The 22,124-nt window shown below is 39.4% G+C and overlaps 1 long non-coding RNA gene across 2 annotated transcripts in view; it reads right to left on the minus strand.

Moving 5' to 3' along the window:
* The window catches only part of LOC120094752 (uncharacterized), a 193,787-nt gene that overhangs the window by 51,635 nt on the left and 120,028 nt on the right, over window positions 1–22,124 (minus strand). The gene's annotated exons all lie outside the window — the stretch shown is intronic.

Genomic DNA, 22,124 nt, shown 5'->3' on the forward strand with positions numbered 1-22,124 from the left:
TTTTGCTGTAGCTAGAACTTCAAGTACTATATTGAGTAGAAAAGGAGAGAGTGGATAGCCTTGTTTTGTCCCTGATTTTAGTGGAATTGATTTACATTTCTCCCTGTTTAATTTGATATTAGCTATTGGCTTTCTTATATTGCTTTTATTATATTTGGGTGTGTGCCTTGTAGCCATGATCTCTTCAACACTTTAACTATGAAGTGGTGTTGGATCTTGTCAAAGACTTCTTCAGCATCTACTGAGATGACCATGTGATTTTTTTCTTTCAGTTTATTTATATGGTAAATTATGTTGATGCATTTTCATGTATTGTACTCTCCTTGCATTTCTGGGATGAAGTCCTAATTGATTATGGTGGTTGACGTTTGAAATGTGTTCTTAAACCTAGTAGGTGAGTATTTAGCATCCATATTCATAAGAGAAACAAATTTGAAATTCTTTTTGTTGAATATTTGTGTGGTTTAGGTATCAGTCAATTTTGGAGATGGTTCCTTGAGGTGCTGAGAAGAAGGTATATTCTTTTGCATTTGGGTGAAAATGTTTGTAGATATCTTTCTATCCATTTGATTCATAACCTTGGTTAGTTTCATTCTCTGTTTAGATTCTGTCTTGGTGACATATCTATTTGTGAGAATGGTGTGTTGAAGTCTCCCAGTATTAATGTGTGGGGTTCTGTGTGCAGTTTAAGCTTTAGTAATGTTTCTTTTATGATAAATGTGGGTACCCTTGAATTAGGGGCATATTGGTTGAGAATGAGTATTATCTTGGTGAATTTCTCCTCTGGTGAATATGAAGGGTCCTTCTCCAACTCTTTTCATTAATTTTGGCTGGAAATCTCTTGTATTAGATATTAGAGTGGCTTGTGTCTTGGGTCTGTTTGCTTGGAAAAATTCCTCTAACTCCTTACTCTGAGGTAATATCTATGTTTGTAACTGAGGTATGTTTCTTATTTGTTTTTGTTTCGGTTGTTTTTTATTCTTTGGGGTTTTTTATGGATAAATTATTTACTTTTCTTATAACAAAGTTAAATAGATTTAGAAATATTTCAATATATTATAAATAATATTATTGTTTTAATAACTAAATTTAATACTTCTCACTGTAAATTTGAAATATTCATTAACTTATGCAAGTCATCTTAAAAACTTATACCAGAAATACAAAGAACAATAAACTAGGCATTGTAAATAAATTGTACAAAGTTAAGTGAAGTTAGTTTGATGACACCATATTAACAAAAAAAGCATAGTAGAACCTCTGAGAGCTGAATCTTGTTTTGTTTTTTTTTTTTCTTTTTTCTTTTTTTCGGAGCTGGGGACCGAACCCAGGGCCTTGCGCTTGCTAGGCAAGCGCTCTACCACTGAGCTAAATCCACAATCCCTTGTTTTTTTGTTTTTTTTTTTTAAATTATCACTAACTACAATAGTAATTGCCTTATCTGGAGATGTGTTTCTTGTATGCAGCGAAATAATGTATCCTGTTCTCACATTCTGTTTGTTAGCCTGTGTCTTTTTATTGTGGAATTGAGTTCATTGATAATGAGAGACATTAATGACAAATGACCCTTACTTTGTTAATTCCTATTATTTTGATGTTGGTGGTGTGTGTGTGTTTATTTCATGCTTTCCTTATCTTGTTTTTGCTTGTGAGTATTTCCTTATTTCTTGTATTTTCTTGTGTGTGGTTAACTTCCTTGAGTTTGAGATTACCTTTAGGTATGTTCTGTATGTCTGGACTAGTGGAAAGATCTTGTTTAAATTTGTTCTTGTCTTAGAATATCTTGTTTTCTCCATCTCTGGTGAATGAGAGGTGGGTTTTTGCTTTGTTATGGTTTTTTTGTTTGTTTCTTTGATTTTTTTTTTATTTTGGTATTTTAGTCTAGGTTGACATCTGTGGTTTCTTGTGGGCTATAAGACATCTGTCCTGGCCCCTCTAGCTTTTAAAGTTACTGCTGTGAAGTCAAGTATAATTCTGATAGGTCTGCCTTTGTGTGCTATTTGGCCTTTTTCTCTTGCAGCTTTTGATATTCTTATTCTTTCTTTGTTCTATAAGTTTTGTATTTTGGTTATTATATACCAGGAGAATTTCTTTTCTGGCCCAATCTATTTCCTGTTGTGTAAACTTCTAGTATGTAATTAGGCATCTCTTTCTTTAGGTTGTTGAAATTTTCTTGTATAATTTTGTTGAAAAATTTTCTAGTCCTTGGAATTGTGCATCTTCACCTTGTTCTATTTCTATTATTCTTAGCTTAGGTCTTTTCATAGTATCCAAGATTTCCTAGATGTTTCATGTCAGGGTTTGTTTTTTTTAGACTTCATATTTTCTTTGAGTGATGTATTTCTACTATTGTATCATCTATTCTTGATATTCTCTCTTCTATCTCCTGTATTCTGTTTGTGATGCTTATATGGTTTTTTTTGTTTGTTTTTTTGTTTTTGTTTTTGTTTTTGTTTTTGTTTTCCTGAACTGAGGACCGAACCCAGGACCTAGCGCTCTACCACTGAGCTAAATCCCCAACCCCTGATGCTTATATGTTGTTCCTCTTCTCTTCACTAGGTTTTTCCATCTCTAGAATTCCCTGAGATTGTGTCTTCTTTATTGTTTCTATTTCCATTTTCATATTTTAAACAGTTTGATTCATTTCCTTTTCCTGTTTAGTTGTATTTTGTTCTATAGTTTAAAGGAATTTCTTAGTTTCCTCTTTAAAGAAATCTACCTGTTTGACTGTATTTTACTGCATTTCATTGAGGGATTTATTTTCTCCTTAAAGGCATCAATCATCTTTTAAGGTTGTATATAAGGTCATTGTTGTGCGCTTTGGTTACTAGGATATCCAGGGCTTGCTGTAGTGGTATAGCTTTGCTGCAAAGGCACCATGTTGCTCTCACTCTTATTGTGTTGTTACTTTTGCCTTTAGTGTCTGCTTGTCCTGGGATGTTCCTGGTGTAGCATAAATTAGGAAAGTAGGCCTAATCTGGACGTTCCCCTTGCAGCATGCTTCCTGTAGGCAGCCTTGGAGTGGAAGTTCTTGGTATAATAGGCCTGAATGTTCCTTCTTAGGCAGGCCTACTGGAGGCAAACAGAGAAGTGGCTAGACAATGGAGATTGGGAGACAGCTGGGTGCACTCTAGGGGATGGACAGGGAATCTTGTTTATGTCTTTTTATTTTTCTGTGCTTTTCGATTACCATCTAAATCAAAACAAACCTAAAGTATTTGCCCATTGAATTGTATTAAAACATTTTTCTTAATTTATCATAGTATATATATACATATACATGGATATATATATATATATATATATATATATATATGTGTGTGTGTGTATGTGTGTATAACTGTATGTTGTTTTGTTTGTGCACTACACATACATGCACACACACATATTGCTAATTGTTGCCTAGAGTTCTATCATCCCCGAGTTTCAAAAGTAGTGAGTTTGTAGAACTAGAGTTTCATAAAGGTTGCTCATTGTCAGAGTCCAGATGTGCAGGGCGGGACGTGCCTGAGGGAGAGCCAGAGATAGGACTTGCCAAACCAGCTATCAGCCCCAAGGACACTGACCATCCGTAGCTACCCCCTCCCCTTCCTTCACCCCCCTGAGTGAGATGAGTCACCCTACCTGCCTGCCGAGCTGCTGGAGAGCACGTACTCCTTGCTGATGTAATTTCGCGCCGAAAGTAACTGTGCACCATTTGAATTGACCAATCATGTGTAACCTCGCGAATGCCCCTAACCTCCCCTATATAAACCCCCGAGTCTGGAGGCTCGGGGTCGATTCCTCTGTATCCTGTGTGAGATACGTGTCGACCCGGGATCCCGCTAAGACCTGGGATCTCGTTAATAAAGCTACCTCTTGCTGTTACATCAAGAATGGCTCCTCGTGATTCCTGGGGGCACCCCACCCTGCGATCGGAGCGAGAGACGCGGCTCCCCGTTTTGGGGTACGCTCTTTCATTTGGGGGCTCGTCCGGGATCGGAGCGTGACCCCCGGAACCCCGAATGCCACTTGGAGGTACGTTAGTGTGAGTGCTGGAAAGCGGCCGCTGTGTGTGAGTGTGTGTGAATTAAGTCCTGTAGTCTGTGTTTTTCGGTACCGGTTTAAGGTCTTAGTGCACTGTCTGGGCAGATGAAGGATTCCTGCCCTGTGCACGAGAGTCTTAGCGCACTGTCTGGGCAGAAGAAGGTTTCCTGCCCTGTGCATGGGTGGAAGAAGGATTCCTGCCCCGTAGAAAGCTAGCTTGAGAGTGCACTGTCTGGGCAGAAGAAGGATTCCTGCCCTGTGCACGGGTGGAAGAAGGTTCCCCACCCCGTAGAAAGCTAGCTTGAGAGTGCACTGTCTGGGCAGAAGAAGGATTCCTGCCCTGTGCACGGGTGGAAGAAGGTTCCCCACCCCGAATAGGCGCCTGTGAGTAGATGAAGGATTCCTACTCTGAATAGTCTTTTTCTTTCTTTTTTCCTTTTTAGAAAGCGCACCGGGGGACGCCCCAATCGCGCAGGCTCTGGGACTCGTGAGAGACGTTCCACGAGCCAGCCTTTGTTGGGTCCTGGCTCTGGGACGCGTGAGAGACGTTCCACAAGCCGAATTTTGTCGGGAGGACCCGGCAACGGACAGTCAAAAAGATCTGACTGTGACTTGACTTCGGAGGTCGAGTTCGGCAGCCTATTTGAGTATAGGCACGGACAAGTGTGCTTAGATGTGTTAGTGTCTGTTGTCTGTATTCTATTCCTGTGTTTGGTATCCCAGAAGCAGCTAAGGTTAAGCTGCAGTTTGGGCCAGGTACTGAAGGTACCAGGCATCTGTGGAAATTGGTTATAGGATGCTTTGTCTTGGTCTTGTTTGTCTGGATTGTTTTCTGTGGTATTGTCCAGTGTTTTTTTGACTTTTTATTCGTGTTTGAATTTGGACTGACGACCGTGTTTAAAATCTTGAACCAACGACTGTGTTTGAAATCATGAAACTGTTTGCTTTGTTCGTTGAAGAGTTTTACTTGGTCCCCTTAATGCTTAGTGAGTAAGGAACTTAATTTTGTGGACCCCGCTCTAGTGGCGGTGTGTTGGTTGATAGCCAAAGTTAATTTTTAAAACAGTGTTTTATCTGTGCTTGTGCTCGCAGCCAGCTGAGATAAGCTAGAGAAGTGAGTAAATATTGCTTGGGAGCAAAGAATCTTAAAGGCGGAGTTTCAGCCGGTATGACACTTAGTGCGTAGCTGCCTAAAAGATCAGAAATGCTGTTAATAGGCTATAAAAAAAGGGACAGGCTGTGTTAGAAATGCTACAGGAAGAATAATCTAAAAAGGCTGAGAGCTAGGTGGGGCTATAAGGAAAACAAGAATAGGAAAGGAATTTCTGACATTTGCTCACAGTAGGAGAGCACTCATTTAGAGAAGTTCTTTAAGGAAGCCTGCCTTATCTGCTGTCTTTATTCCAAGGGAGGAGTCAGTCTCCAGCACTAAATTACTTGGCGGTGGCCAAGGTCAGGATTAATGTTTTCTTTTCCTTGGCCCCTTTAAACCCAGTGAGACAGTTTGGTAAAGGGCTACTACTGAGGTCCTGATAGCCCCAGGTGAACTGGTTACAATTCTTTTATCAGCCCCCTGGCATCTAGCACCCAGGTTCTAACCATCTCTCCATCCTTTTGTTATTAGTTGTTACTAGAAGCCTAGTGTCATTTGGAGGCTGGTTCTCTTGAGAGGCAAAGCCATGGAGCTGACACTGACCATGGCCTTTTTGTTCCAAGAAAGGCCTCCTGGTTTAGCTGTGTGACTAAATGCTGTTTGCCCTCTTCGGTAGACTCTATTCTCAAGATTCTCTTGTTTTCTCACCATCCCATTTGATATGCTTGTTAGTAACTGTTACAGGTCTTCTTTACCACCGAGGAAAGACGGAATCCTACTAGAGGCCAGAAAAAAAAAGGGTTCCAACACGCATAGAAGGCCCTCACTTCTGCCTGCTCTCTTCATACCCCTGAAGGTAGGGAGTGCTCCAGGTCTGCCCCCAGGCTCCAAGGGTGGGTCTCCTAGGGGCTGGAAAATGCCCCACCAATCTGGCTAAGATAAAGAAAAGATATGAAGAGAAAGTTACAGAAACTTGAAGGGTTAAGCTAAGTCACTGAGAGAGTTATTGTAAGTTGCAGAGAAAATAAGTTGATGCATGGTTCAGGGTCTGTGCAGAAAAGTGGACAGCACCTAATAGCTGTAGAAGAAGATGCAGAGAGACTGAAAAAAAAAGAAAGAAAGAAAGAAAGAAAGAAAGAAAGAAAGAAAGAAAGAGGTAAAGAGTGCAGGAAGCTAGGGAAGAAAAGAGACAAAAAGAAGAGGAAATTAGAGAGCTAAAGAGATAAAAGGCGAGAGAGGAACATATACTGGCCACAGTAGTTAGGGAACCTAGGAAGATAGTACCTGGCAACAGAAGAGAATTCCTGGCTAAAGATCAGTGTGCCTAATGCAAAGAAAAAAGGACACTGGGTCAGGGACTGCCCAAGAAAGAACAAGAGGGGCCACTGGAGAGCTTCTTGGTCCTAGAGTGCTGGCTATGTACAGAGATAGAAGGGAAGTGTGGATGCAGGGACCCAATGCTCTGTGCTCCTATGCCCCCCTCCAGTGGGCCAATATCCAAAGACCTTGAGTGCAAGGGGCTACTGGCAACGAACAATACTTATGGACTGCCCGAAGAACAGTGGACCTTGGCGTGGGCCGGGTAACCCACCCACTAATTCATGGTCATCCCTGACTGCCCCTATCCCTTGCTCATGAGAAAATTGCTCTCCAAAATGGCTTGCGTGGGCTGAAATAGCTGGGTGAGGCCATGTGTATGCATATCTACAGACTGTGTATGTGGAGCTTAAGACCTGTCTCAGTGCACCAGTACCTGATGCTGGGGGATGTGTGACTTAGTCCTGATCTGCCTGGAACACATCACTCCTGCCAGCCGGGCATTAACAATTATCACCCAATCCAGGACTTAAACTGTGATAGAGTGGCTGATGTTTTGCCTTTGAATAGAGTGTCCCAAAAGATGGGACCACTGGTCAGCTGCCATGGACTAGATTCTCTACCGGTTGGGGATAATCTGGTCACCTTGCTACCCAATCCGGACCTGGAGCCACTGCAACATGAGTGTCAAGCACTGGCAGAAGCCCATGGATGGAGGAAAGACCTCTGCGACTGGTTGATTGACCCCTGCTGAAAGCCGAGGACCTTGTCCACAGACGGGAACAGTTCTCTTCATGAATGAAGGTCAGAGACAAGTGGGTGCTGCCATGGTGGACAACACAATGTTATCTGGGATGGCTGAACCTCTACCCCCCCCCCCCAGTACATCAGCACTGCAGATGCCTTTACCATCTCTTGGATGCCCTAGTGAAGCCAACAACTGTGAGTACTATTCATTGCTCAGGATATCAGGAGGGAAGAGATTCAGTGACATGGGGCAATAACGAAGCAGATAAAGTGGCTCGAAAAATGGTTATGCAGGAGCCCATCCTGGTTGCAGGCCTGCAAGAGACAGCCACTGGGAACTGGGATCGGACTAAGGGATGGCCTCACTTAGAAAAGGCCCAAATTGCTTAAAAGATAAAGGACAATGGCACGCTTGAGGGGAAAGCTATACTCCCCCAGAGAACAAAGAAAAGACTCACTTTGCCAAATACAGAAATGGACTCATTTAGGAGATAAAAAGTTTGTCCAAGTAGTTAAGGTATATGTAACAGACTTTAAGATTTTAGCCAGAGAGACAGTAGAAAGTATAAGGTATGTCAATAAGTGAATGCTTAGCAAGCAAACAGGGCAAAGAGACCTAGAGAGTTTAGTGAAAAGTCGAAGTGAACTTCACTGAGATAAAACCAGAAAAATATAATCACAAGTATCTCCTAGTGCTTGTAGATACTTTTTCAGGAATAGATAGAAGCTTTCCTCACCAAATGAGAGACGGCCTCTGCAATCATCAAGAAGATACTGGAAGAAATCTTCCCCGGATTTGGAATGCCCAAGGTAATCTGGCCAGACAAAGGCCCTACTTTCATTGCCAAGGTAAGCCAGGGTGTGGCCAAGTATTTAGAGGTCAATTGGAAATTACATTGTATTTACAGACCTCAAAGTTCAGGACAGGTAGAGTAAATAAATAAAATTTTAAAAGAGACCCTGACCAAATTAAATTAACCATGGAGACTGGCACAGACTGGGTGACACTCCTTCCCTCTTGCTCTCTTCAGAGCAAGAAATACCCCTTCCAGATTCAGCCTTACCCCCTTTGAGATCTTATATGGGGCCTCAGCCCCCCTGACTGTATTAGATGATGTTACTGAACCAACATGTCATAGTGCCATAGTAATAATGATTTGTGTGCCAGGCTAAAAGACCTACAGGTGATACAGAAAGAAATCTGCTCACAGCTGACAGCAGCCTATGCCCCGGAGACCCCTGAGACATCCCATCAGTTCCAGGTTGCAGCTACACTGAGTCCAGACACTCGAGCCTCGCTGGAAAGGACCGTACCTGGTGCTGCTGACCACCCTGACAGCTGTCAATTCTCAGCCCTCACCAGCCGTGTACTAGCTGTTGGGGCTGAGAGCTGGGACCTAGAGGGAAACTCAGTCATGTTTGTCCTGGGTTCTATCAAGATAGGTGTGGGATAGGCTTGATTTCCATTACAAATGATGTAACATTGCATATGTTAGTACTCTTAACACTTCTTGGGACTGTGCCTCAGGGATCACAGTCCGTATAAGCTTAGAAGTTCTAAAAGCTAGTCATGACCTTGGTGGATAGGCTTGGATAGTGTCCAGGTTAGAATCCTCATGTTAAGACTACAATACCAAGCTGTTATGCTAGATGAAGCTGAGTTCTCCATGAAGTTCTAGGATTAGAACTATTAACAAAAAAAAAGAATTGGGGAATGTAGAACTAGAGTTTCATAAAGGTTACTCATTGTCAGAGCCCGAATGTGCAGAACTAGAGTTTCATAAAGGTTGCTCATTGTCAGAGTCCAGATGTGCAGGGCGGGACGTGCCTGAGGGAGAGCCAGAGATAGGACTTGCCAAACCAGCTATCAGCCCCAAGGACACTGACCATCCGTAGCTACCCCCTCCCCTTCCTTCACCCCCCTGAGTGAGATGAGTCACCCTACCTGCCTGCCGAGCTGCTGGAGAGCACGTACTCCTTGCTGATGTAATTTCGCGCCGAAAGTAACTGTGCACCATTTGAATTGACCAATCATGTGTAACCTCGCGAATGCCCCTAACCTCCCCTATATAAACCCCCGAGTCTGGAGGCTCGGGGTCGATTCCTCTGTCTCCTGTGTGAGATACGTGTCGACCCGGGATCCCGCTAAGACCTGGGATCTCGTTAATAAAGCTACCTCTTGCTGTTACATCAAGAATGGCTCCTCGTGATTCCTGGGGGCACCCCACCCTGCGATCGGAGCGAGAGACGCGGCTCCCCGTTTTGGGGTACGCTCTTTCAAGTTGCCATATATTATTAATTAATCGTAGTTTAATATTTAAACTCTAGTTGCAAAAATGACTCCTGGCCATCTTCTTGTGCTTAGGTTGTGTTAAGATATATTAACACATTTTGCAAATGAGCAGAGTGCTCCTCAGAAGCAGATAGAAGTCACCACAAAAAAATCCTGACCCTGCTATCAGCATTGTCATTTACATTTAGAAAGACCAAGAAAGAAAACAGAGTGTTTGGAACACTCACAGCCTCTTCACTTTTTATACATCCTTTTATCCCCTTATAGGTTGATGAAGGCAAATAGGGGCCTGTTGGGCCCTACCTTGGGGTGTTTCCCTTCCCCTTCCCTGAGCCTTTTAGCCTGCTATAGCAAGAAGTTGTTTACACCCTTGGCAGCTGCTCTTAGCCCCTGATTTGGGGCTGGGATTTTCCATGGCACCCTTCCTCCCTACCTAGCCTCCCAGCTTGTTGTTGTCAAGAAGTTGTTTATGCCCCTGATTGGGCCCAGAACTTTTCACCACACAGACTTTTCCTGTTTTCCTGGTTGGGGATTTTCACCTGCCTTGTTGTTTCCCCGGCATTTGCCTCCGGTATATAAGATCTCAGTAAAGCCTTGGTGACCCTCACTGAAAACAGGTGACCCATGTACGTGTTTTCTTTCAATCCTGCAGACCTACGCCCGATATTCACACACTGGCGACGCAGGCACCATCAGGGGCCTATATGAAATACTAAGAGAAAAGAAATAATTTGCGATTGGAAGATGGATGTAGGGATAACTTGAGCAGTGTGGGTAAGCCTTGACTTCAGACTCCAGAATGACCAAAATGAAGAAGAAATCATTTAAGCAATCATGACAAACTCTAACATTATTTTTATTTATTTATTTATTTATTTATTTATTTATTTATTTATTTATTTATGTCAAGTGCCAGGTTAATTTTGAGATCTTGTTGTTAGGAGTTATCTTGAAATGTGTCTTGTTTCAATACTCTCATGTCTGTTATTTATTTCAAGTGCCAGGTTAATTTTGAGATCTTGTTGTTAGGAGTTATCTTGAAATGTGTCTTGTTTCAATACTCTCATGTCTGTGCATGCTCACTTGATTTCTTTGCTTGTTTGCTTGTTTCAAAATTTGGTGGGATGGCAAACAATTTGAAGGTGAAGTAAAAATACTTCATAGTAGATAAGGTCATGGAATTGTCATTATGATTACACTTAGGTACAATTAGAGAAACAGCAAGGTCATGAATCCATCAAGCTATTATGAAGATGTCCATGAAAATGTTAGTAAAATCTTGAGTGCCACCTCCATCTAAGCATGGCAAGAAATCTCTATGCTTATTTCATTAATAGCAGAATGCAAAGGAATCAAGACCTATAACATGTTTTCAACTGACAATAGATTTTCCCCTTTCAGATTCAGAAATAACTGAAGAAGAAAGGACTCCATGAAAGAAAAATGATAACATAAAACTTGGTTGGGTAGAAAATCCCAAAGAGAAAATGAGTTAAATATAGAGACATTCTACCCAATTAAAAAGCTATTTGGAGCCTCCTTCAGGACAAATAATAAATTCAACTAAAAAAATAAAACTGATTAAACTGGAGGTTGAAGTTACTAAATGTTCCTACAGCTGGGAATAAAGACTCTGGTTCAACTTGAAATACTAAATAAGAGCAGATAGAAATTGTTAGAAATGTGAATAATGTCCTTGGGAAGAATAAAGTTCAAAATGTGTGAATAGATAAATCATAAAAAAGGTCTTAGTGAAAAACAAGCTATAAAACAAAACAAAGCAAAACAGAACGCTCATAAAGAAATAGAAACAAGGGATTTTGCTGCAGACCTGAACTGTCTATTTCAGATTCCTGCGGAGGAGGCAGGATATAACACAACCGTGCTAAACAGACAAGGGCAGGAAAAAGGGGACAATAGTAAGGGGAGAGAAAACTATTGATGAAACTTATTGGAATCAAATGTTTAAAGGAAAAAAAACCTTTGGTTAAAAAAACATTTCAAAGATAAGTAATTTTTTTCTGAATAACATTTCCAAGAATAGTATTTTAAAGATAACGCCGTTTTATCAAATGCTACAGAGTTTAATAATATCTTTTCAGCAGAACCTTGGGTTGAAAACAATCTATTTTTAAAGTTATTTTTGTTATATCGTTGATAATTTTGTGTAATATATTTTGATTATGTTCTTCACTCTTCACCTTAACTCATTCAAGTAGTATTCCCACCTTCCAACTTTAGGCTCTATTCCTTTGTTGTTGATTTTTTTCATAATTCATTAACTAAAACTTGTTCTTTCCAAATACTCATAGGTAGGGTACTATTTACAGAAGTGACAATTTTATAATTTAATATCTAACTTCTGTGGGATAAATTATGCTAAAGAGAAAATTGGTTGGTATTGGGGTTTATCTCAGTAGCAGAAGGTTTGCATAGCATTGGCAAAACCATGTGCCCAGCATATATATGAATATCTATACATTCCCATATGCATACATACATACATACACACACACACACACACACACACACACACAGAGAGAGAGAGAGAGAGAGAGAGAGAGAGAGAGAGAGAGAGAGAACAACTTCTAGAGGTTTCATAGTTTCATAGTATGCTTTAAGTCAATTTCCTTCCTTGTGTGTCTTGGTAAGAGATCATATAACAATGTGCTGTCACTAAAGATGCTGTTTTGCTTGTCCTTGAAAATAAAAATAACTGAGATTCTATAGGGTATAGGCTAGTACTATCATTTTGTTTAAGCCCATTCATAAAAAAAAAAGCTGAGATATTAGATAACACACTTTTAGTTACAGAGGTAGATAGAGAAATATATGGAATTTGATGAGGTCACCTTTATTAGTCCAGGTTCTCCGAAGTAACAACATTTGTGGAATGACTCTCTCAACGCATTCTGTGGTCTAGCTAATCCAGCAATAGCTGGCTTTGAATGGGAAGTCCAAGTATCCAGTTGTTTCTGTGTCTACTAGGCTGAATGTCTCAGCTGTTCTTCAGTATATGCTGAAGTTCCCAAGAAGACTTTAATTCTAGTGCAATGAATCTGACAGAATAATGAGAATAAGCAGGCAAGGAATAAATGTGTTCTCTTCTCATGTCCTTATGTACGCTTTCAGCAGAAAATGTGGCCCAAATTAGAGTAGCTTTTCCTACATCAAATGATTTAGATTAAAAAGCATGTCTCCCCACCTCAAAGATCTGGAGTAGATGTAAATCTTCCTACATTAAATTAATCAAACACTACAGTTATATGCTCTATTTTTGGGTTCTACTTAAAGACATAGTAAAGTTGAAAATCAATAAGCCCTATTACATGGCCACAATATTATTCCCCTCTAAAAGAAAGTTTGTGCATGCATATAATATGCTTTGATCAGCCTCAGATCCCATGTTCTCCCCTCCAGTTCTCCTCTATTCCCAACATCACTTTTCCCTCCCAATATCTTTTGTGTGTATATGTGCCCATCTTTCTTACTTCATCAGAAAAACCTCTTTTAACATTAGGTGCCATTTGGTAAAAGTACTCATACCCAGTCAATGTGTAGAGAGAAAGGGACTGTGGAGAGCTCAACTTGGGATGTCTGTATCTCGCCTTCTAGTCAAAGGTTCAGGAAGATGGTGGTTGCCAAACAAGATTGCGCAGAGCATGTCAGGGCTGTTGCATGAATGAACTCAAAGCAGTTGGGAGTGAAGCCCGCACTGGATTAATCCATCTAAAATCCCAACATAGTCTGGGAAAGGGGACTCATGAAGTCCTATCGCTGTGTGTGCAGCTGTTGGCAATTAATGACTTCTGGAGCAAGCAAAGTCAGTTTTCTTTGGAGATCCTGGCCCTGAGAGGCATCCATGCCTGATTAGATGGTTCCATGCCCATGAACATACACATGGCACTGAATAGACTGTCTATTAAAAAACATTTAAAAATAGAGAGAAGACAACTCTTTACATAGGCTCAAACTTCCATAGAGCTATTTGTTCTTGAAAGTGTCTAACATAAAGGAAAGATAGCGTTTTCAAACTTGGACCTAGTTATGTAAAATTCCAACTGAGAGGTTGGAAAGGCTCATATAACACACTCCTTCAATTTTTATTTTCTATTTTCATTCCTATCAGGTATTCATATGAATTTGAACAAGAGTAGGACTTATGTCATGTAGCTCCAGGTAATTAAAAATAACCACATTCAGAATTATCACCTAAATTATAAAAATCTACAAGAAAAATCCAAAGTCTATGAGATTATTTGTAAAGTTAGTAAGTGAGCTGTTGCTATACACATTTAATGACTATAATATATAAATATAATTTTAATGGAAGTAGATTTTTCCAATTAAATATAATATCACACTGTTTAAGGTCTAATTCGAGCAAGTAAGTTCAATTTCTTTATTTTTGTAAGTGGCAAGGTATAATTACCTTTAAATTTATTACTGAAATACATATCCTTATATTTATTGTGTTTTGGATGTGGAGGGTCCAGCCATGCTCCAGTAGGTGGTCATAAACACATGTAGCTCGTTTTGTGTTTACTTGTAGACTTCACAATAGGTTTAGAAAGTTTGAAGATAAATGTTGAAAATAATTTTTATTATGTCTGCTTCCAGGGTTACCTTTCCCACCCGGGTTACTCATTTTTAGCATCTAGAATTTATTATAATTGCTTTATCTATAAAGAGAGATTGGACCTGAATACAGATACAAACTGATTCTCAAAGCTGTTTCTTGTCCTAAGAAGCAATTAAAGAAAGCATTAAAAAATGTACTTCTTTCCGATGAATGTTTTCATGGCATTACTTTTCATCGTTTTTCAGATTGTGTCCTTTATTTTTCACAGAAAACTTGAGTAACTTCTCGGATATGACAGAAAGAAGAACCATTCAGAAACAATAATGTGATTAGTATTTCTGTTTTGGGTTCATTTTAATACTACCATCCAAGATAAGGAAGTCATACCTTCATTTATTCATTAATAACAATATACCAGCAATGCAGTATGGAGACAGGCAAATAGATAAGTGGATTAGAATTGAAGACACAGAAATGAACCCACACACCTATGGTCACTTGATCTTTGACAAAGGAGCTAAAACCGTCCAAAGGAAAAAAGGATAGCATTTTCAACAAATGGTACTGATTCAGCATGAAGAAGACTGCAAATCGGTTCATTCTTATCATCCTGTACAAAACTTAAGTCCAAGAGGATCAAGGAGCTCCACATCAAACCAAATACGCTCAAACTAATAGAAGAAAGTGTGGGGAAGAGTCTAGACTACATGGGCACTGGGGAAATTTTCCTGAACAAAAAATGGACCTCATAAAACTGCAAAGCTTCTGTAATGCAAAGGATACTGTCATTGAGACAAAACAGCAACCAACAGATTGGGAAGGAATCTTTACAAATACTACATCTGATAGAGGGCTAATATCCAAAATATACAAAGAACCCAAGAAGTTAGACTCCAGAGAGCCAAATCACCCTATTAAAACATGGGGTACAGAGCTAAAAAAGGAATTCTCAGCTGAGGAATATCAAGTGGCTGAGAAGCACCTAAGGAAATGATCAACCTCCTTAGTCATCAGGGAAATGCAAATCAAAATAACCCTGAGATTCCACCTCACACCAGTCAGAAAGGCTAAGATCAAAAACTCAGGTAACAACAGATGCTGGCGAGGATGTGAAGAAAGAGGAACACTCCTCTATTGTTGGTGGGATTGCAAACTGGATATTAGTCTGGTGGTTCTTCAGAAAATTGGACATTGCACTATAGCTGAGGACCCAGCTATAGCTCTCCTAGGCAGATACACAAAAGATACTTCAACATACAATAAAGAAACATGCTCCACTTTGTTCAGAGCGGCCTTATTTATAATAGCCAGGAGCTGGAAAGAACCCAGATGCCTTTCAACAGAGGAATTAATACAGAAAATATAGTACATCTATACAATGGAGTACTACTAAGCTATCAAAAAACAATGACTTCATGAAATTCATAGGCAAATGGATTGAACTAGAAAATATCATCCTGAGTGAGGTAACCCAATCACAGAAAAACATACATGGTATGTACTCACTGATAAGTGGATATTAGCTCAAAAGCTTGAATTACCCAAGATACAATCCACAGACCACATGAAGCTCAAGAAGAAGGATGACCAAAGTACAGATGCTTCAGTCCTTTAAAGGGAGAACAAAATATTCATAAGAGGGGATATGGAGGCAAAGTTTGGAGCAGAGACTAAAGGAATGGTCATTCAGAACCTGCCCTACATGTGGCCCATATATATATACAGCCACCAAAACTACATAAGATTGATGAAGCAAAGAAGTACATGCTGACAGGAACTGGATATAAATCCTGAGAGACACAGTCAGAGCCTGTCAAATACATAGGCGAACGCTAGGAGCAAACCATTGAGCTGAGAACAGGACCCCCATTGGAGGAGTTAGAGAAAGGATTGAAAGAGCTGAAGGGGCTCTTGCATCCCCATAAGAACAGCAATGCCAACCAACCAGAGCTCCCAGGGACTAAAGCCCTAACCAAAGACTATACATGGACTGTCCCTTGGCTGTCGGGGACTGGACTGCTGACTAGTCAGATTCCTGAGAAGGGCTTGACCTTTTCAAAGAAAGAACATGTCCCGGGAAGACTGTTGCCTCCTTGTCTAAGGAGAATATCTTGAGGTTTAGAGATTCACCTTATGTCCTTGGGCACTTCCCAGTACTCCCGCTGCCCTAAGCTTCAGTTCCTACTTCAATTCCTGCTTCAGAGCTTTAAATGCTGTACATTCCTCTCAATAAACAGACCTTGACAAGGACACTGCTTGGTCTCACTTCTCTTTCTCACCCATTCTCCCGCAGGTATGGGTCCCCCTCGTCCCCCACAAATAACTGGATCCCCGCTGGCGGGGGCACTTGACTCCAACTGCGTATGTAGCAGTAGCAGAGGATGGCCATGTTGGGCACCAAAGGATGGAGAAACTCTTGGTCCTGCCAAGCTTGGACCTCCCCAGTGTAAAGGAATGTTGGGATGGGGGCAGGAAGAAGGTTGGATGGGGAGGGGAACACCTTTATATAAGAAGGGGAGGGGTCAGGGGGCTTATGGACAGGAAACCAGGAAAGGGAATAACATTTGAAATGTAAATAAATACCCAATTAAAAGAATTTTGAAAAGATAAAAAAGAAAAAAAGAATCACAAAGGTCCTGGTAACATAAAGAATATTTTTCTTTAGTTGTTTATGTTAACTTTCCAACTTTTCTTTAATCTTTCTACAAAACTGTATTTTGACAAAATTGATACAAGAATAGAGTATGTTGTACTATACTAAAAAGAAGAATGTCACAGTTTACCAGAGTTATGCATCGTATCTAACAATATTTCTTAATGATACTGACTAGAAAAACCTTAAAAACTGGTGTGGTACAATTAAGTAAGAAAATAAATGCTAAATTGTGTAGTATATATTGCTCATTTTAGTTGTGCAAAACAGTATTTTGGCAGTGTTGCCTTTCTGAAATGCTATTGTAATTCTAGGATTTATATTTAATAGTTTATGCATACATCATGCTATTGCTCTCATCAGCTTCCTGTAGTATATTTTATACTTTAATATATTTTTACCACAGTATTTAACAGGGAAAAAATAGGAAGAAGCTTTTGGTAAGTTTAGAATCAAAAGATTATGAATGGCACTGACAAGATGGCATTCATAAACATTAAATATCATAACTGTGAGATAAACTAGCAGGTTCCTCTGGGATGTTATTGGTTTGAAAACTTAAGGGGTGTTTTACTAAAATGGAATGTGGTGTCTTAAGGATGAAAGACACCTATTGCTTGTGAAGGTCGTTTATGGTGGTATGTATATAAGAAACAATTAGAAGCCAGCTCCTCTCCTTTTAAGAAAGAGAAAGCAATCTTGAGTGATGAATGTGGTACATGGTAATGACCAGGAGTTTGATAACATGTTGTTTTACACATGATTGTTGAAAAAAAGTTGAACCAATAGAAAAGATACATATTTTCTAGAGGTTGAATGATTAATGGATAGTGGATGATAGTTCAACATCGTCATGTTCTGCGAGTCAGAGAAACCAGCAGCTTCTCAATCCATAAAACTCGATGCCTTTTTTACCAGTCTGAAACCTCTGCTGGCTCCTGAAACTTCTCCACAGAGATCCCATGTTCAGTTAACTGTAAGGAGAGTCTGATTGTATAAAATAGCAACAGGTAGACATGCACTTTCAGGCGAAACAAAGGTAGTTAGCCCAGGTTTTAACTGAAGACCAATGCTCACTGGAAGGTTCCCCACCAAACTCTCTAAGAATACCTTTACAAATTTATGTAAAGCATGTCGGCCTGGGTTTAATTCTTATAGTCATTACAAGAACAACTCTTGATTAAGTCAAGAGAGAATGCCAGGGGGCTGGAGAGATGGCTCAGTGGTTAAGAGCACTGACTGCTCTTCCAGAGGTCATGAGTTCAATTCCCAGCAACCACATGGTGGCTCACAACCATCTGTAATGAGATCTGGTGCCCTCTTCTGGCCTGCAGTCACATATGCAGGCAGAATGCTATACGTAAAATAAATAAATAAATATTTAAAAAAAAAAAAAGAGAGAATGCCATAAGTAATGGTGAAGTGTAAGGGATTCATATTTTTATTTTATTTTTGGTTTAATAAACAAATTTCTGGTAAATCATTTCAACATTTCCTTTTATAATATAAAGATAATTGTGGAGAATAGAATAACCATAAGGACTCATAAAACTAATAAGAAACCATACTTTTAAGTATCTACATAACAATACACTTAAGTTCACTTATAAGTATACATAAATAGTTTAGATTAAAATTTACCATTTAGGCAGACGATGGTCCCACCAACTCCCAGAAACCATCTTTAAAATAAATAAATAAAAATTAGGTATGAGAAGTTCTCCTTTGAGTTGTTGATTAGAGTTTTCCAAGAAACTATCAAAATATTATAGTGTATTTCTATCACCATAGGCTGACCCTCAGGAATGGGAGGTGACCCCTTGTTGAGAAAATCACCATTCATTTCAAACAGGGCCTAAAAACTCCTGAGCTGGAACTGACCTGAAGGAAAACCATCTTCTTGAGATCTTCTGGCACCAAATGACACCATATTATTATCTGTTGTCTTAGGGTTTCTATGGCTGTGAAGAGACACCATGACCACAGGATCTCTTATAATTAGGGTTGGCTCACAGTTTCAGAGGTCTAGTCACTATGACCATGATGGGAAGCATTGCAGCATGCAGGCAGATATAATGCTGGAAAACCAACAGAGAGTTCTACATCTTGATCTGCAGGCAGCAGAAGGAGACTGCCACAGTAGGTCTAGCTTGAGTGTGTGAGATCTCAAAGCCTGCCTCCTGTAACTGACTTCCACCAACAAAGCCACAACTAGTCTAGGCAAGGCCACACTTTATAATAGTGCCACTCCTTTTGAGCCTAAGGTGACCATTTTCTTTTAAACCACTACCTACATTTTCAAGGGGGAAACAAACACTAATCCTACCTAGTTATCACCCCCATGAAATAACAATGACTAGTTTGACTAATAAGCATAAAGTTACTTTAGTAACAAGCACACCTTAGTAGGAACCAACATCTCTAATTAAACTGAGGAACACACAGCAAGAGGAGAAAAGTTCTGGAAACCTAGCCAAGTGCCTTGTAGAACTTATAGAATAATCTAAACCTACCATTTTCTAAGCCAGAATATCCTTTCGACACATAAATATTTGTCCATATACTCAGAGTTAAGTATTGTTCTGACCCAACGTCAATGAAACTTCTCTTTGCAACGAATCAACCATCAAAGAAAAGCACAGTCAATCACAATGCTGGTTTGGAGCTCAGCACCAACAAACACATCTATGATAACACAACTTTAGCATCTATGGTTCAGGGAACTGTGTGTGTGAGAGGGTAGAAAGATTGAAAGAAGACAGAGGAACAGGAAGCTTGCGATGCGAGTTTGTTCCCTATAAATTTCCAAGTTACACCCATGAAATTTCACCATCATGTCTGTATAAACCCAACAAGCAAGGACAACATAAATATACAGGAATCAAGAAAGGGCTATGAGGTCTCACCCGTACACTAAGAACTAGAGACAACAGAAGAGTACATCAATTAGTTACCAGTAACAAATTGTTAGCCCTGAAAACATATACACAAATAACATTACACATACTTTTAGAAAATAGTGAGTAATATGAGTGCTTATGATGTTTTCAGACTTTTTTTAAACTGTTACTGTTCTCTCCTCTCCTTCTTTCTTTATTTCCTGGCCCCTGCCCCACACTCCTCTCTCTATAGATCATTCCTTTCCCTGACAATAGTCCCACATTACTTTTCTGACTTCTGTAATTATTCTGGGATCTATATACACATTTGAAGATTTGGAGCTAAAAGCCTCAGATGAGAAAGAAACACGTGACATTTGTCATTTTTAGCCTAGGTCACCTTACTCAGCTAATAAACACTCAGGCTGTCTCCTTTCCCTAGCTATTGTGAACAGAACATCAGTGAATACAGCTGAGAAAATAAATATCGATGTGGTTGGATGTCAAGTTCGGTGGACACAGGCAAAGGAGTAGTGTGAGGCATATGGTAGATTTATTTTTAGTGTAATAGTAACACAGGCGGGGTCTGCAACAACAAAAAAAATTTCTAAACAGGTCCACTTCCCTCAAACCCTTTCTTTTCTACTACCTCTGGTGGTTGGTGCTCTAGAAGGGAGGTAAAAACATTTAAGAACCATTATTAAGAGTAGACTTCAAAAAATTAAGGTTACAGTGGGGAGGTGAGATGTTGGCCACTGGGAGTTAGAAGGAGGTACTAGTGATCAGATATTATCAAACTGTACTGTTGAAGTGCGCAGGGGGATCTTACCCTTATACATTATCTGCAGGTAATTCTGAGAGCAGGGGCAGTTTCCACATGGGGGAACACCCCAAATGCTTACCTTAGACCAAATGGCTAGTCCTGAAAACATATATACAAGTAACATTATACATTCTGAGCAGGTTATATTTATGGGCTTAGAGATATATATCTGCATTTTTCTTACATATATTTAACATTTGATTTTAAAACAACTGTGGATTTTAAAGAGAGCAAAGAAGGGTATGAGGGAAGGTTTGGAGAGGAAAGGGAAAAGGATAATGTTGTAATTATATTATAATCTCAAGAAAGGAAGTTTAAGACATCGTTTGAGTATCTAAATTTTTTAAATAATAAGAATATATGGCTATCAAAAACTCTAGTTCGACCTGCACACATTTTCTACCAAGGGAAGTTAATTGCACTGATAAAAATTTTGCAGGCGTTAAGTTAATTGTGAACCTATTTCCATTCTTCATGGTATCTTCTTAGAAGACAGGTGTTCTGTTAGAATTTACTGCTTTCAAACAGTAAATCAGGAGTGGAAACTTTTGAGCTTGGAATGAACTTTGGATAAAAATCTTATTTAAAATGAAAAAAAGATAGTAAGTCAACAGGAAACCTGCTTAAAATTATGGGCTTCCCCCCCATTTTTAAATTTTAGCATGTAAATGGAATCAATAATGGGGTCAAAATTTAGCAGCCAATAAATGACAATGTCTGAAGTATTTCATAATGCTAACCACCATGTTTTCTAATTTTCATAATTACTGATGAATAAAGAAGTTAGCAACCATCGTTTTTGCACATTATAACAGTGTTTTCTGAAGCTAAATTGCTTAAAAGCTTTGAAACACACACGTGAGAAAGATAGAAAGTATTACAATTGGCCACCTATTTTGCATATGCATTTTTCTAAACATTCTAGTACATAACTGAAATTTTCCTTTAATTACTATTTCCTATTTCTATCCAGACCATTTACTATATCTTTAAGACTCACTCTCCCTGCCCTGTTACATAGCACATACACTTATAAACAGTTCAGAATCTGTTAAAATTTTCTCAAACCCAGAACACATAGCAAAAAAAAATTAAAGAAAAGGAAAGAAAGAATAGCTAACAGAACATTGAAAACTTGAGACTCTGTTATTAAGATACAGTCTATAAATGGAGAAATAACATAATCTTTGGAGGAAAGGCAATCATTTTTTAATTACAATGTTTCTGGAGACACTTGCTTCATTTATTTTCAATAAGTTTTTAATGCCCTCAAAATAATTGATAAGCAATATGAAGTTTTAGCCTCAAAGTTTGTTACTGAAATGTGCCAGAAACACTCATTATCTTGTCTGTCGTATTGGTTTTTGTTTTCTTAATTGGAATAATGTTGAATACTCTAATAAGAGGTAAAGCAGGCATTTGTCAAGCTTTATCTTTTAAAAGTCATGTAGGCTAATAAAATGTATAAAGATTAAATAGAGATCCTTCTCTATTAGAAATAAGGCTGCTGTGAGCACAGCAGAGAACATATTCTTGTTATATTGTGGAACATCTTTTCGGTATAGGCCCAGGAGCAGTAGAGCTGGGTTTTCGGGTAGATTTATTTATAGTTTTCTGAGAAACCACCATCTTGTTTTCCAGAGTGGTTGTACAACTTCGCAATCCCACCAGCTGTGGTAGAATGTTCCCCTTTCTCCACATTCTCACCAGC

The sequence above is a fragment of the Rattus norvegicus genome, chromosome 9 (genome assembly GCF_036323735.1).
Source record: "Rattus norvegicus strain BN/NHsdMcwi chromosome 9, GRCr8, whole genome shotgun sequence".
NCBI lineage: Eukaryota > Metazoa > Chordata > Mammalia > Rodentia > Muridae > Rattus > Rattus norvegicus.